The 15,216-nt window shown below is 40.2% G+C and overlaps 1 protein-coding gene and 1 pseudogene across 7 annotated transcripts in view; both read right to left on the bottom strand.

Annotated features, from left to right (window-relative positions):
• NELL1 (neural EGFL like 1) overlaps nt 1-15,216 on the bottom strand; it is a 1,046,196-nt gene that overhangs the window by 628,352 nt on the left and 402,628 nt on the right. The window lies entirely within an intron of this gene.
• LOC112585156 lies at nt 7,538-8,499 on the bottom strand (annotated as a pseudogene).

The following is a 15,216-nucleotide window of genomic DNA, read 5'->3' on the forward strand; positions in this document are numbered from 1 at the left end:
TTGTTTGTTTTTTGTTTTTCCTTTGATGGGCAAGGCTGAGTGAGGTAGTAATCCAGTGCTGAAGATTGGGTTTGTATTTTTGTTTTGTTTGTTGTTTAGATGAGGCTTCCTGCACAGGGTGCTACTGGTGATTGGGTTATGCCTGGTCTTGTATTCAAGTGGTTTCCTTTGTGTGAGTTCTCGCTATTTGATACTCCCTAGGATTAGGCTAGGATCTTGAAGTTGGTGCTCCCACTCTTAAGGCTCAGGGCTTGATCTCTGAAGCCAGTATCCTGTTTTCTTACCCTAAATTTCCTAAGGGCTTATTATAGGGAATGACTGCAGTCTGATGGCTACTAAATGGCAGGTATTCCAAAAAGGTTACTTTTTTAAAATCCCCTGCTAGTGTTGAAGCATCTCCTGCAGAGGTGTAGGTTGGCAGCAGCCCTCAGTGGGGACACAGGCACTGGAAGCAGCAGTGCTGGGAAATACATCTTGACATAAGTCCTCTTGGATGTCGCATAGAGCCTGCAGCCTCCAGGACTCGCACTGCAGTCTTAACAGAGCAATTTGCACATTCCCTCTGAACCACAGTTTCTCCAGAGTGATTGTATGCTTTACGAAAAGTGAGGTGTGCCAATCACCCAGCCCATGCCTGCTGAGAAATAAAGCTTGGTTTCCCTTGACTAGTTGCTCTCTAAAGCCAGCCTAAAAGCTGAACTCAGTATATACTCAACATTCACATGTTAATGACACAATATTATATTAGTGTTAATGTTAACTCTTTGCATTTTTTTTTCAGTAAAGTATAATTTATTTCCAGATTGAAAATAATTGTTTACATTTTTATACCACAGTTAAGTATGAACTCAGAGTAACAATGGAGGCAAGTAATTAGGCATTATTAGTCCTATCTTGTTGAAGTAGAAAATGAGTTTTAAAGTAGCTGATATATCAGGAGTTGGGGTTTGAAATATACACACCACTATGCACAAAATACACAATCAACAAGTACCTACTATAAAGCACAAGGAACTTTACTTAATATCCTACAATAACTTATAAAGGAAAATAACCTGAAAAAGAATATATATGTATATATGTATAACTAAATCACTTTGATGTCTATATAAAACTAACACAACATTGTAAATAAATTATACCTCAATAAATAAAAATAAAAACCCACAAAGCTAAGAGACTTACTGAGAACCACGCAGTGATACATCAATAATATAGTTTTCAGTCAGCTAGTTTAAGCCTTTTTACTCAAATGCCACCATTCTCTTCACTAGACTATGTCCAAATTATGATCAAAAGAGTCCTTTAAATTCTTTCAATGTAATATCACACTGTGGTTTGTTGATAGGTATGTAAAGGGGCCCAGCTATTTCATAAATAATGAACAACAAAGTTGAAACGAAAAAGCTGGGCAGCCATGGCAGGGAACACTGGCTTTAAAGCAAGAGCATTGATTACTGACCTTGACAATTCCATTTTCCTCTCTCCTTTCATCATTTTGCTCACAACTGCATCCTTTTGGATTTTAAAGTCTATTATGAATTCATACTGCAAAGAGGTTGTATAATGGCTTAGAAATTATATTAGGTCAGAGAAAAATTATTTTTTCTAATGACCCAAGATAATATGAGGGATAAGTGTGTTAAGCTTTCACCATGAAAACACAGGTACAGCTGAATTTCCACTGAAACTGGGGAACTGCTCACTCTTGTCTTTTTACCCAAGACTGACTATGAGGGCAAAAGACCAAGACTGGCAAACACTATTGTCAGAGAAATTCCAGGGTCCAAGCAGACATAAAAGTTCCCTGTTAAGTGTACACCAGATCCTTCTCAATGCTCATATCAAAAGGGGGTCAAGCCAGCATGAGCAACAGATGCATGGCTCCAAGAGCACAAAGGTAACTGAAGCAGGGACAGAAGGGCAGGGCAAAGATTAGAGGACTACAGAGCTTTGATATGCAATGCCACATTTGCACACACCCACTTCATTCATATGATTCAGTTCCTTCAAAAGGAATACAAAGATGAATCAGAAGATGTTTTTCAACTCATACAAATAAGAAGGAAAAAATTAAAACAACCTAATAGTCCACAAATAGTGGACTGTTTTCATTACTTCTATCCTCATGATAGGATATTGGGCAATCATTCCCTTGATGTTTACAAAGAATTCTAAGAACATAGAGAAATGCCTTTGATGTGATGCCTAGTGTTTTTGAAAAGGTGTAAATATTCACACAGTGATGTCAACTGCATTTTTTTTAAAGGGGGTAAACAGAAAAAAAGCTGGAAGGAAATACATGAAAATATGTGTTATAATTTTAGGTTGGCAGGATTAGAAGGAAATTCTTTCTGATGCATATTTTATCTGTATTTTCCATTATATTTGAAGTAATCATGTTACTTCAGTATCACTAAAAATACTACATTACACAACTTTTACAAAACTACTAACATTTGTTGCATCCACTGAAACAGAGCTGAGCCCCTCTCTGAAGCAGACTTTGTATCATCTGGAGCCAAAGAAAGGTGTATACCAATGGAATTAGGTCAGTGAAGATCTCTGTAGGTTCAGAGGTGATCCCAGACTACCTTAGAGAATTGCTACCCTCCAATCTCATGCCTTTTAGAGAAGGATTTTCCTCTGTTATCCCCTGCATGGGGACTCAGTAAAGCCAAACATGCTATATTATTGCATCTTTTTGTTTTATACAATAAAAACGGACCCAGTTAGCAATGATGATGTTGGAGATTTTTAAGAGATCTTGGTACAGATCTTCCCCAGAATGCTGGATTGTCCCCTATCTAGAAAATCATCCAGCAGTGGTAATTGTTTCTTTATGGGTTTTTTAAATACAACTAAAGGCAGAGTGGGCTTCCCTTGTGGTGCTAGTGTTAAAGAACCCGCCTGCCACTGCAAGAGATATAAGAGACCCCGGTTAAATCGCTGGTAAGGGAAGATCCACTGGAGGAGGGCATGACAACATACTCCTTTATTCTTGCTGGATAATCTCATGGACAGAGGAGCCTGGTGGACTACAGTCCATAGGGTCACAAAGAGTTAGACACGACTAAAACGACAACTTAGCATGCATGCAAAGGGAGAGTAAATATGTGCTTTAAAAAACAAACAAACCTGAGGTTTCCAGAGCATGCACCCTTCCCTGTAAACTTAAGGCCTTCCATTCACCTCTGATATCATCTCTTTCCCATCAGTTCTCACCCTACTCCTCCTCACCTCCTTGATTCTTCAACCCTTTCTCATCCTCTGTGTTAACTCAAAATGGTTGTTTTGAACAAGTCTTTTTACAGTCCACAAGAAGTTTATTCCAGAGTGTGATTTCTTCACAGATAAAGTTTTGCCGCAAAAACCATAATGCAAATAGAGAAGCGAACAAAAAAGTCATCTAAAATAAGCAGCATACTTAGTGATTTCATTGATTTACATGCAGAAGTAAACTCCTTTCCCTGTCATAGACCAGGAAAAAACATCTGCAGAACAGTATTAATTCACACACCACACTTTGAGTTACATTGCTCTACCCCTTCCCACTGGCCTGCAAATTTCATTTCAGTAACAAATTCATGGGATAAAGTGAAACAGGCTAACAGATCAAGGAGAGTTAGGGAGGGACTAGAGTTTTCAGGGAAGAATTGTGTTAGAAAGTGACATATGAGTTGGTAAGAAGCAGCCAGCCAAGCAGAGATCTGGAAAAAGAATTTTCAGGTAGAGAAAATAGTTGGTACTAATATCCTCAGGTGGAATATGAAAGTTAAATAAAAATATAATTCAAAAATATACATGCACCCCAATGCTCACTGAAGCACTATTTACAATAGACAAGACATGGAAGCAACCTAAATGTCCATCAACAGACGAATGGATAAAGAAATGCAGTATATATACACAGTGGAATATTACTCAGCCATAAAAAAGAACAAAATAATGCCATTTGCACAGACATGGATGGACCTAGCAGTTATCTTACTTACAAATAAAACAGATAGAGGAACACAAATATTATAGGATATCACTCACATGAGGTCTAAAGTTTAAAAAGAATTATGTAAATGAGCTTATTTACAAAATAGACATAGATTTTAAAAACAAACTTACTAAAGTGGAGACATGCAGGTAGGATGGATAAATTAGGAAACTGGGATTAATATATACACACTGCTATATAAAAAACAGACGATCAACAAGGACTTTGTTGTTGTTGTTCAGTTGCTAAGTCATGTCCAGCTCTTTGCAACCCCACAGACTGCAGCATGCCAGGCTTCCCTGTCCTTCACTATCTCCTGAAGTTTGCTCAAACTCACGTCCATTGAGTCAGTGATGCCATCCAACCATCTCATCCTCTGTCTTCCCCTTCTCCTCCTGCCCTCAATCTTTCCCAGCATCAGGGTCTTTTCCAATGAGTCAGCTCTTCACATCAGGTGGCCAAAGTCTTGGAACTTCAGTTTTAGTACCAGTCCTAATGAATATTCAGGATTAATTTCCTTTACGACTGACTGGTTTGATCTCCTTGCAGTCCAAGTGACTCTCTAGAGTCTTCTCCAGCACCACAGTTTGAAAGCAACAATTCTTCGGCACTCAGCTTTCTTTATGGTCCAACTCTCACATCCATACGTGACTATGGGAAAAACCATAGCTTTCACTAGACAGATCTTTGTGGGCAAAGTAATGTCTCTGCTTTTTAATATTCTCTCTAGGCTGGTCATAACTTTCTTTCGAAGGAGTAAGCGTCTTTTAATTTCATGGCTGCAGCCACCATCTGCAGTGATTTTGGAGCCCAAAAAAATAAAGTCTGACACTGTTTCCACTGTTTCCCCATCTATTTCCCATGAAGTGATGGGACCGGATGCCATGATCTTCATTTTCTGAATGTTGAGCTCTAAGCCGACTTTTTCACTCTCCTCTTTCACCTTCATCAAGAGGCTTTTGAGTTCCTCTTCACTTTCTGCCATAAGGGTAGTGTCATCTGCATATCTGAGGTTATTGATATTTCTTCTGGCAATCTTGATTCCAGCTTGTGTTTCTTCCAGCACAGCGTTTCTCATGATATACTCTGCATAGAAGTTAAATAAGCAGGGTGACAATATACAGCCTTGACGTACTCCTTTTCCTATTTGGAACCAGTCTGTTGTTCCATGTCCAGTTCTAACTGTTGCTTCCTGACCTGCATATAGGTTTCTCAAGAGGCAGGTCAGGTGGTCTGGTATTCCTATCTCTTTCAGAATAGTTTAAGCCAATAAGTTTATTTTTTTAATATAAATTTATTTTAATTGGAAGTTAATTACTTTACAATATTGTATTGGTTTTGCCATATATCAACATGAATCTGCCATGGGTATACACGTGTTCCCTATCCTGAACCTCCTTCCCTCTTCCCTCCCCGTACCATCCCTCTGGGTCATCCCAGTACACCAGCCCCAAGCATCCAGTATCATGCATCAAACCTAGACTGGCGATTCATTTCAAATATGGTATTATACCTGTTTCAATGGCATTCCCCAAATCATCCCACCCTCGCCCTCTCCCACAGAGTCCAAAAGACTGTTCTATATATTTGTGTATTTTTTGCTGTCTCGCATACAGGGTTGTTGTCACCATCTTTCTAAATTCCATATATGTGCATTAGTATGCGTATATTGTCACCCTGTTCATTTAACTTCTATGCAGAGTACATCATGAGAAATGCTGGACTGGAAGAAACACAAGCTGGAATCAAGATTGCCAGGAGAAATATCAATAACCTCAGATATGCAGATGACACCACCCTTATGGCAGAAAGTGAAGAGGAACTCAAAAGCCTCTTGATGAAGGTGAAAGAGGAGAGTGAAAAAGTTGGCTTAAAGATCAACATTCAGAAAACGAAGATCATGGCATCCGGTCCCATCACTTCATGGGAAATAGATGGGGAAACAGTGTCAGACTTTATTTTTCCAGGCTCCAAAATCACTGCAGATGGTGACTGCAGCCATGAAATTAAAAGACGCTTACTCCTTGGAAGGAAAGTTATGACCAACCTAGATAGCATATTCAAAAGCAGAGACATTACTTTGCCAACAAAGGTCCGTCTAGCCAAGGCTATGGTTTTTCCAGTAGTCATGTATGGATGTGAGAGTTGGACTGTGAAGAAGGCTGAGCGCCGAAGAATTGATACTTTGGATTGTGGTGTTGGAGAAGACTCTTGAGAGTCCCTTGGACTGCAAGGAGATCCAACCAGTGCATTCTGAAGGAGATCAGCCCTGGGATTTCTTTGGAAGGAATGATGCTACAGCTGAAACTCCAGTACTTTGGCCACTTCATGTGAAGAGCTGACTCATTGGAAAAGACTCTGATGCTGGGAGGGATTGGGGGCAAGAGGAGAAGGGGAAGACAGAGGATGAGATGGCTGGATGGCATCACTGACTCGATGGACGTGAGTCTGAGTGAACTCCGGGAGTTGGTGATGGACAGAGAGGCCTGGCGTGCTGCGATTCATGGGGTCCCAAAGAGTCGGACACGACTGAGCAACTGATCTCATCTCATCTGATGCTGTATTGGTGTTTTTCTTTCTGGCTTACTTCACTCTGTGCAATAGGCTCCAGTTTCATTCACCTCATTAGAACTGATTCAAATGTATTCTTTTTAATGGCTGAGTAATACTCCATTGTGTATATATACCACAGCTTTCTTATCCATTCGTCTGCTGATGGGCATCTAGGTTGCTTCCATGTCCTGGCTATTATAAACAGCACTGTGATGAACATTAGGGTACACGTGTCTCTTTCAATTCTGGTTTCCTCAGTGGTATGCCCAGCAGTGGGATTGCTGGGTCCTAAGGCAGTTCTATTTCCAGTTTTTTTTTGGTTTTTTTTTTTTAATTGGAAAACATTTTAATCAATCCCACAAATCTATTATTACTTTGAAATGTCTTTCAAATATTTAAGGCATTTGACAGTTTCTTCTGCCTTTAGTAGTATTTCTTTGTCCATGATAGGAATCTTTTTTTTTTTTTTTTAAATTTTACATAATTGTATTAGTTTTTTAAGGAATCTCCACACTGTTCTCCATAGTGGCTGTACTAGTTTGCATTCCCACCAACAGTGGAAGAGGGTTCCCTTTTCTCTACACCCTCTCCAGCATTTATTGCTTGTAGACTTTTGGATCACAGCCATTCTGACTGGCATGAAATGGTACCTCTTTGTGGTTTTGATTTGCATTTCTCTGATAATGAGTGATGTTGAGCATCTTTTCATATGTTTGTTAGCCATCTGTATGTCTTCTTTGGAGAAATATCTGTTTAGTTCTTTGGCCCATTTTTTGATTGGGTCGTTTATTTTTCTGGAATTGAGCTGTAGGAGTTGCTTGTATATTTTTGAGATTAATTCTTTGTCAGTTGCTTCATTTGCTATTATTTTCTCCCATTCTGAAGGCTGTCTTTTTACCTTGCTTATAGTTTCCTTTGTTGTGCAGAAGCTTTTAATTTTAATTAGGTCCCATTTGTTTATTTTTGCTTTTATTTCCAATATTCTGGGAGGTGGGTCATAGAGGATCCTGCTGTGATGTATGTCAGAGAATATCTTGCCTATGTTCTCCTCTAGCAGTTTTATAGTTTCTGATCTTACATTTAGATCTTTAATCCATTTTGGGTGTATTTTGATGTATGGTGTTGGAAAGTATTCTAGTTTCATTCTTTTACAAGTGGTTGACCATTTTTCCCAGCACCACTTGTTAAGGAGATTGTCTTTAATCCATTGAATATTCTTGCCTCCTTTGTCAAAGATAATAATAATAATTAAGCTTAAAATAATTAATTGTATAGTACTCTATCTGTACCTAATACAGACATATATAGGCACACAATTTTAACATATTCTTACTGCTATAAAGGATGTGTGCTTAGTCAGTCATGTCCAACTCCTTGTGATCCCATGGACTGTAGCCCACCAGGCTCCTCTTTCCATGGGGATTCTCCAGGCAAGAATATTGGAGTGTGTTACCATTTCCTCTTCCAATAGGCCATTAGGGAAGAGGAATATGTGGAGAATGAAAAGGAGTAAGGCTTTCTCCAAAATCATGTGAAATAAGCATAGAGTCCTCTTGGCTCCAGCTTGAGAATCTTCTGGTGGAAGGGGTATGAGACACAGATTTAGCTCTTACCTTCAAGGCCCTCCATGTCTACATCCTTTTGTCTTCTTTTTTGATTTGGGCTGTGGTTCACTAGTCCTGGTTGGCTTAGGAGGGGCTTCTGCTCCATGGCTGCTTTCTCTTTCTGGGCAAGTCAGATCTGTGGCAGGAGTTTTCTGCATTTCTTTCCAGGGTAATGCTGGCACATGCACTGGACGCCCACTAGTTGAGGTAGTGCCGTGTAATCAGTCCTTTGTCTATCACACCTCCGACCACCCGATGTTTCAGTTGCCGCTCCCAGTTCAACACTTGACATTGCTTGAACAGCTTCTTCAGCTCTGTTCACGGCCAGCTGATCTTTCCACCCGCAGCAGCCATAGCTGCACTATGGTTGTGTAGTGTAGGATGTGCTGCTGCTGCTAAGTCGCTTCAGTCATGTCCAACTCTGTGCGACCCCATAGACGGCAGTCCACCAGGCTTCCCCGTCCCTGGGATTCTCCAGGCAAGAACACTGGAGTGGGTTGCCATTTCCTTCTCCAATGCATGAAGGTGAAAAGAGAAAGTGAAGTTGCTCAGTCATGTCCGACTCTTAGCTACCCCATGGACTACAGCCTACCAGGCTCCTCTGCCCATGGGATTTTTCAGGCAAGAGTACTGGAGTGGGTTGCCATTGCCTTCTCCAAATGTAGGATGTGGAGTACTACAAACAATAAAATACACCATAGTCTTTATTACAAACTCTATATAGCCAGCTGAGTTTCACAGAATACTTTTGTTGATTTTCTCTGAATTCCCGAATCCATAGCCAACCTGTTATTGCAACTGATGAAGAAGTAAAGTTGTAAAGAATGTTGGTTCATATTCTTATTTAATGAGTAAGATAAAACAGCAAAGACGTATTTCAAAACTTCATTCATTTTATGCTGAGAGATGTTCTTCCTTATTTGGAAAATAATTTTTAAATCCAAGAAGACTATTTCCTCTATTTTTTGTACTATTCACAAGGTAACTACTACGCAAATGAAAAGCTATTGCATTTGCTCTATTATTAACACTTCCTTCATCACCGTGTTTAGTCTAGTTCAGGAATCAATAAACATATTCTGTGAACAGTCAGATATGTTAGGATTTGAATGCCATATATATCTGTATCAGATATTCTCCTCTGTGTGTGTGGTGTGTTTTTGTTTGTTTGTTTGTTTAGTTTGTTTGTTGTTATAACCTCATAAAAATGTAAAAAGCATGCCTAGCTCTGTAGCCATGTAAAACCAGGCCTGGGCTGGTTTTGCTTCATGGTTTTGTTCTATGTTTGTCAAATCCTGATCTAGACAATCGATAAAACAACAAATCAAATACACTTTGATTTATATCATTTGCCAGTTTCTGTGCTGTAACTACTTACAGCATGGCCAATTTCAAGTTACTGACATGACGGCAGTGCGTGTGGCGTCGGGAAGAAATGCACAGTAGAGCATCACTTGTCTTAGCCTGCTCAAGCTGTTGTAACAAAATGCCACAGCCTGGGTGATGTGAACAATAGAAACTTATTTTTTCACATTTTCAGAATCTGAGAAGTCGAAGACCAAGGTGCCAGCTGACTTGGTTTTTGGTGAGAGTTTTCGTGGTTTGCAAGCAGCCCCCTTCTCTCCGTGACCTCATGGGGCAGAAAGAGAGAGTGCTAGATCTCTGCTGTCTCTTCGTTTAAGGACACTAATCTTAACCTATCAGGACCCCACCCTGATGACCTCATTAAACCTTAATTATGTCCTTACCTATCTCCAAATGCAGCCACATTGGGGTGCAGGCTTCAATGTATGAACTTGAGGACACATTTCAGTCCAAAGAACCATTACACAGCAATTCTATCACACACATGGAGGATCACAGGCAACAATAGTAAAATATAGAAAAATAATTAGGAAATGGTGACTTTTCAGTATTCATTACCTTTGTTTTAATATAGTTTACTTAATTGTATATTTGCATCATTTAACATGGGCTATATTAAACTGGCTGTCAGGATGCCTGAGAAGTTCATGACATGTTCTCACAGGCCATTCTGAGCAAATTCCAACCAGTCCCAGCACACCACTAGCAAAGCAAGTTAGTTCCAGAGCTGGTTCTAGAATCCATATTTTTGTTTAATCCAGTGTTCTTTCTTCACCCTTAAGCAAGTTGCCAAGACAACCTTGTCAGTACATGTACTACCTAAGTAAGAATGCTGAAGAGAAAATATTTTAAATAATAATAGAAGTTTTATTAATCATAATAGAATTAAAATCATATTAAAATCATAATAGAAGTTTTTACATATAGATGCAAAAATATAGATTCATATATTAATACATCCCTATCAAGATTAAAAATAAAGAAATTTATGACAAGACAGTTTTCAGTAGGAAAACTGAAAAAAATTAACAAAAACAAAACTCTTGAAATAGAACAAAGGTAAAGACTACCTACAATGGAATGGCTGTTAAAAGGGGCATAGAATCTCACAACAGCAAGAGAAATCAGAACATGAAATGTTACATTTAAAGGTTTGAGAGATCACTGTCAACAGGAATTGCTAGCTAAAATACACTATTATATTCTCAAAAAAAAAAGGGAAATGCAATCAAACTATTGTGCCAAATAGGTTTTTTTTTTTAATTTCCTCAAGCTTTAAAAGGTATGGAGACTAATAGATTTTAATCCCACATCCTATAAATCCCTGACTTACTCATTATGCACAGAATTTCTGTACTAATTGACTTTTTGCTTTCTTGACTATCCAGAATATTCTTGACAATATTTTGATTAAGTATTAAAGAAGTATTATGGGGCTTCCCTGGTGGTTCAGTGGTTAAGAATCCACCTGCCAATGCATGGGACACAAGTTCGATTCCTGGTCCAGAAAGACAGATCCCATATGCCTCAGGGAAACTAAATCCACATGTGACAACTACTGAAGTCTGTGCCTCAAGCAGTGCTCCACAATAAGAGAAGCCACCTGAATGAGAAGCCCACATATGCAACTAGAGATTTGTTGTTGTTCACTCGCTAAATCATGTTCAACTCTGCGACCCCATGAACTGCACCACGCCAGGCTTCCCCGTCCTTCTCTGTCTCCCTGAGTTTGCTCAAACACATGTCCATTGAGTCAGTGATGCCATCCAATCGTCTCATCCTCTGTTGCCCCCTTCTTTTCTTGCCCTCAGTCTTTCCCAGCATCAGGGTCTTTTTCAATGAATAGTGCCAGCTAATAGAGAAAGCCCACACACAGCAATGAGGACCCAGCACAACCAAAAATGAAGAAATAAATAAAGGTATTATAAACCAATATTTTCCCAAATACCTATGTATTCTATCAATAAAGGACACATTATCAAACAATTGGGGGCTTCTCTTGTGGCTCAGATGCCAAAGAATCTACCTGCAATTCAGGAGGTTCCATCCCTGGGTTAGGAAGAGCCCCTGGAGAAGGGAATTGCAACCCATTCCAGTATTCTCGCCTGGAGAATTACATGAAAAGAGGAGCCTGATGGGCTACAGTCCATTGTATCACAAAGAATCAGACATGACTGAGTGACTAACACACACTATAAGACAATACACCCAAAAAATGTAGTTGTATATCAGAATTTGGGAGGGATGGATCCCAAGAATCTCTATTTTTAACAAATGCTGATGGTGACTCCAATATAACTAGGCCAGTATCTGCTGTCAGACAACATTTGAGAACTCTTAGCATAAATGAAAAAATTACTCTAAAGATCATGCAGTTCAGCAAGCTCAATATTTCCTATTCCTTTTCTGGGGGTCCTTTTCAATCTTATTTCTATCAAGCTTTATACTAATATTTTGTTTCAGTCCTATGGACAATATGAACAAAATGTAATTTCACTAGTTTTCTCATAAAAGTTAGTAAACCAAAACTGTAAGCATATGCTATTTCTCCAAACTGTTTCCAAACTTTCCTTTCTGTTTCCTTTGCAAATTCTTGAATTTTTTTATCTCCTTTATCAAATTTGCTTTCAGGAAAGGATTAGATAAGTTTATTCACACTAACACAGAAACAGCTAATATGAGGGCAACCTCAAGTTCACTCTCTCAAATGCTAAATTCCATCTCATCAACAAATCCTATCAACATCATGATGTATCTATCCAAGAAGCCAACCACTTCTTGTGACTTTTTCCACTAGAACTCTAATGAGGCCACCAGCCTCTTGTGCACAACTTTTATAATAGCATCATAATGGATTTTCTTGGTTATGCCTTTGTCTGCCATCACTCTCTTCTCAATATACACCTCAGAATGACATTTGGAAGCTATAAATAAGCGTGTCATTCTTCTGCTGGAAACTCTTCAACGGCTTCCTGTCTTACTCAGGGTGAAATCCAAAGTCCTTACTTACAGTGGTCTACAAGGATCCCACATGATCCCCTCTACCACATGTTCTGTCTATTACGACAGAACAACACCTTCTCTGACCAACCCATGTAAAACAGCACACACATGCTGTATCCCCCCAGCATTTCTTCCTGCTCTACTACATTTCTTTTTCAGAGCACTTGTTATTTGACACATTACATCTATTACTGTCAGTCTCCCCCACAAGAAAATAAGCACCATGAGAGCAGCGATTTGTATTCCTCGATTTTGTTCCCTATAGTTTCCCAGTACCTGCCAGAGTGTCTGGTATGTGCTGCTGCTGCTGCTGCTAAGTTGCTCCAGTTGTGCCTGACTCTGTGTGACCCCATAGACAGCAGCCCACCAGGCTCCTCTGTCCCTGGGATTCTCCAGGCAGGAATACTGGAGTGGGCTGCCATTTCCTTCTCCAATGCATGCATGCTAAGTCGCTTCAGGCGTGTCTGACTCTGTGTGACCCTATGGACAGCAACCCACCAGGCTCCTCTGTCCACGAGATTCTCTAGGCAAGAACAGTAGAGTGGGCTGCCATTTCCTTCTCCCAGGTATGTGCAGTAGTCATTAAATAATTGTTGAATATAAAAGATTGAATAAGAGGTAGTTTTTGTCACCTTTTGACAGGCATTTCTCTCCACCAACTGACCCCAGATGGCCACCCTTCAGCACACTGGATTCCTCTCAGTCATGCTGGCTTCAGAATTTGTGGGGCCCAGTGCAAAATGAAAACATGGGGCCCCATGTTCAACATTACTACTAAGAATTTCAAGATGGCGAGAGCAGAGCATTAAACCAAAGGTGACGTCTTCCTGAAGGCAGGACGCTGTGTTTGCTCACCCATGAAGCCAGCCTCCTTCAGTTCCCTGTATCTACCACACTTGCCCTTCTCCTGGCCCTGCAGGCTGCCTGACCCACCTTCCCCTTCTCCCTAGAGGTCCCAGCCTGTCCCTCAGTGAGGTATTTTGAACTCCCTGGGTTAGATTAGACCCTCTTGCATTTCCATTGTGTGTTACCTCTTTCATAACACCTTCACATTGTTGATATACTGTGTTGATTTTGGTCTTCTCTGCTGGCAGGTAATGTAGCTCCTGATGTATTATGTAACTGCATTCCTACCACAGGACCTAGAACCCAGTAGGTACCAAGAATTCCTTGTTAAACTGACTAAAATGAGGAACAACTTGTTAGTTGTGGAATTTTAGATACTAGAAAGTGAGGCTTGCAAGGTATCTTGATCATCAGGGAACTCCCAGGCCATGTTAAAATTGGCTACAGTTGGAAGAGACTAGGACTCAAGCAGTCTATTGGGCATTTCCGCCTCAGGCCTAGGAAGGTGTGGACACAGGACAGAGTAAGTCATCAAAACTAATACAGCTTTGGGCAACCTTTGCCGTGACGCATGTAACAAAAAGACAAATAAGATGTTAAATTTAGGAAAATGAAAGCCTGAGAAGAAGACATAAAAATCAACAGTATCCCCAAGTCATGTTGAACCTGGAACTGCCCTGGTGGCATCTTGATTAATACACAGGTGGGAGCCATAAGAGGCAGCCAGGCAGAAAGAGCTCCTTGGCAGTGATGGTGTCATGATTTAGTAAAGAGTGTCAAGGGGAAAGGCCCGCATAAAATTAACACAGGTGTCCAAACCAAAGCCCAGCACATTGGGGTACCAAGGATGGTTTGAATTACAGACAAGAAACAAAGGTGAACTCCGGCCCCGGGAATTAGAGATACTCTTTGGCACTTAGAGAGTAACCATAACACTGAGAAAATAGGTGAAAACTAGGTATTCCATTTCAGAAACCTGATGTTAGAACATCAAGACCAATTCCAGATCCCAGCCACCAGCTGGTGCACACATGTTCATACTACAGACTGAAGTCCTCAGGGTCCTCACCAATACAAACAAGCAGAAGGCAGAGCTAAAGCAAGTGGGCCTTCCAGGCTCCCACCCAGGTGAGTCCCAGAAAATTCATTTCATCAAGTAGATTCCAATCATTCTAAGTTTCCAACACCACAATGTAACAGACACTTACTTAACTATCTCAATACTCATTCCCAATTCCTTCCTTGTCTATCTTCTACTAAAGAGTTTGAAAAAGGTGAAACAATCACTTTTCTAATATCCTTTGCAGCCAGGGGTGGCTGTGTGATACAATACTTTCCAGTGAGACAGAAGAGCTTGACTCTGAAGGCTTCAGGGAAAGTCTTTTCTATCCCCATTAAAGGCACAGACCTAGTTGCCACTTTTGCCTTCTTTCTACTTTGAACAGGAATGTGATGTCTGGAGCATGGAAGTCATCTTGCAAGCATGAGGCAAGCCTGAGGATTAAAACAAAACATGCTAAGGATGGAAGGAAGGAAAGTAAGAGAGCCTAGATCCCTGACAGCATCATTGAACCAGCATGCTGACATCCTGCTATGTGAAAAAGAAAATTTAAAACACCTTATTACAACAACAAAAAACCACCTGTGTAGCTCACCAGTTTCCTCTGTCCATGGAACTCTCCAGGCAAGAATACTTGAGTGGGTAGCCAGGCATTCCCTTCTCCAGGGTATCAGCCCAACCCAGGGATCAAATTTGGGTCTCCTGCATTGCAGGCAGATTCTTTACCATGTGAACCACCAGGGAAGCCCCAAAACATTCACTTGTACCATCAATTCTGCAGTTACAGAAATCAATGT

This window comes from Bubalus bubalis, chromosome 5 (assembly GCF_019923935.1).
Source record: "Bubalus bubalis isolate 160015118507 breed Murrah chromosome 5, NDDB_SH_1, whole genome shotgun sequence".
In the NCBI taxonomy this organism is placed as follows: Eukaryota; Metazoa; Chordata; class Mammalia; order Artiodactyla; family Bovidae; genus Bubalus; species Bubalus bubalis.